The following is a 2541-nucleotide window of genomic DNA, read 5'->3' on the forward strand; positions in this document are numbered from 1 at the left end:
CCAGAACTTACACTCTTGACCCCCAAACCGAGGAGAGTGTTAGATTATAACTCATGACAAAACATTTTGTTTTGGTGGAAAAAAAAAACTCAAGTAAATTGTAGTAAGATGTGTCCTTTCAAAATCAAAATAAGGTTTAAGCATTTAAAGATTTTTTTCTGTGAGTCCTTGCAGACCACTGACAAATGTTTGCTGTCTCCAGTAGAGGTTGGAAGCAATTGTGGTGGAAGCTTTTCACCATCACCCCCTGGCTCTCTGCAGCTGTGATCTTCCACAGATGCAGTTTCGGGCTATCTTGTCTGCAGCTTCTTCGTGCCAGACTCCTCAGAAGCTGAAGTTCCTTTCTTTTTTATTTTTATTTCTTGCAGACTTAACTCTGCCTGAATCACCTAAAATTATTACCAGTCATTAGCCCCTTCTTGTGCTAAATCTTGCTCCCAGAACTATTTTTTTTTCTCCTATTTAAATTGCTTCCTTCTCCCCAGTATCATTTTCTTCCCAGGGACAGGGTGGGCACAGGTCTGTCTTCTAATGGTTTGCTTGACTTTTCATTTGGAGAAACCTGCAAAAATGCTTTTCAAAACATTTTAAATGTCAGCAAACAGTCTGGAAGGTGTTTAAGTGCAATGGAAAAATAAGGGATTCATAAGGAAAGGGTTTTAGGGGTATTTGGAGAGAAGAAATGTTAATACTGTTTAAAGTATAGCTTTGTCTTCCAGAGGGACCCATGTAGTATCATTTTTAAAAATTATTTCTTTTAGTTGTACTTAGACATAATACCTTTATTTTATTTATTTATTTTATGTGGTGCTTAGGATCAAACCTAGTGCCTCACATGTGCAAAATGAGCTCTTCCCCTGAGCCACAATCCCAGCCACCCCATCTAGTCTCTTTACATGTGGCTATTCTGCCCCAGGAGCTCAGTCTCACAAAGTTTCAAGTTTATGACAAGCAAATATAAATTACTGGAGGCAGCCAAGCAAACCAGGCAGGGGCATTGGCTTTAGCACCCAGAAGTCCACTACCGATGTTTACTAGCTGGGGACTTGGGGAGGGGGTAATTTCTGTGCTTTATCTCTGACAGTCTCCATTGCCTTCTGTAAATTAGGGATAATGATAATAATTAACTCATAGTTTTCAGGAAGATCATGTGATATGTATAAAGCTCTTTCTCAAGTGCTTGGAATGTATTACGATACAAATACTGGTTATGTTACTTTAAAGCAACATAACTTTTACTTTACTTTTCTTCAGCATTGACATTAAAACCACAAAAGAAATAGTATAAACATGTTGGTATCAAATTTTTCTTCATTGATAGAAACCCTAGAAGATTTTTTCCTTCATGTAATTCAACTTTGACCAGACCAAAGAGTCCTGCCTCTTTCTCCCACAATACACACTGTGTTCTCAGTATGTGATTTATGGGCACCTCACTCTCTTGTATGATAGTTCACAGCATCATGGAGGAACTAATTCAGACTTATAGAAAGTTCCTACTCTAAGCTCTGATTTTCAGTAAGTTCTTCCTATTGATCTAAGTTCAGTTCCTGAGGACCACCTAGGATGGACTAAATCTTATTTTTTTTCCAAATGACCCAAATTTGTGAAGATATCTGGTCAAGTTACTTAGCCATTCTGGGTCTGGGTTTACTTATATATGAAGCAGAGATTATTGTTTTAACCTCATGGTGAGAAGATTCCTAGTGTATATAGTAGGTGCTCAATAAACCATGGTATGCCAGATCCAATTAAACTGCCTCCCCATATTCTGTGAGTTTCTGGTCTATGTGACTGCTTGCTTTCTAGGATGATTGCCTGGTGTGATCTATTCTACAGGCTACACAGGAAAAGTTTACTTTCTGTTGACCCACATGGCAGCCCTCCATGGTGGGGGCCATGTCTATTGGGTTCTCTCTTTCTTGGACAACCAAGTGCATTTTGATAATTTTCTTGGTCTCTTTTGTCACTGGCAGTCACAATCAGGTAGTGCCTTTTCTCTCTTCTTCTTTTTTTTTGCTTCCTGTCCCAATGTTGCTTTCATACTCCTGGGACTCTCCAGACCTTGAGGTTCCCACACTTGTCCCTTGGTTCATTTGTTCAGACCAGCAAGACAGGCTGAAGATGAGACTTATGAGCACCAGCCAGCCCACTCCTTTCACCAGAGTTTGTCTATAGATATTGCTCTTGCACCTGTGGTTCTGACTTCCTCTAGTTGGAGAGAAACAATTCTGGGATGAGGAGGAGCTCATGTCCTGTGAAGAACACTATCACTAATAGGAGCCTTTCTTTTTGCCCCCTGACAGTTTTAGAGAACAATAGTTTCAGGCTAGACTCTGAAGATGCCCCATGAGTTTAAGCACTCAGTACTCTTTGTTACAGGGATTCTATTAAAATTGTTCTTCTTTCCCCTTTTCCTTCACTTCCATTTTTGGGAGTTGATACCTATGCTTTTGACTAGTCTATCCTTTGGAGAACTCTGGGGAAGGTAGGTAACTAGTATTATTATTTCCATGATCAGATTTCTCTTCCTCAGGTTCA

Source organism: Ictidomys tridecemlineatus, unplaced genomic scaffold (assembly GCF_052094955.1).
Source record: "Ictidomys tridecemlineatus isolate mIctTri1 unplaced genomic scaffold, mIctTri1.hap1 Scaffold_733, whole genome shotgun sequence".
In the NCBI taxonomy this organism is placed as follows: domain Eukaryota; kingdom Metazoa; phylum Chordata; class Mammalia; order Rodentia; family Sciuridae; genus Ictidomys; species Ictidomys tridecemlineatus.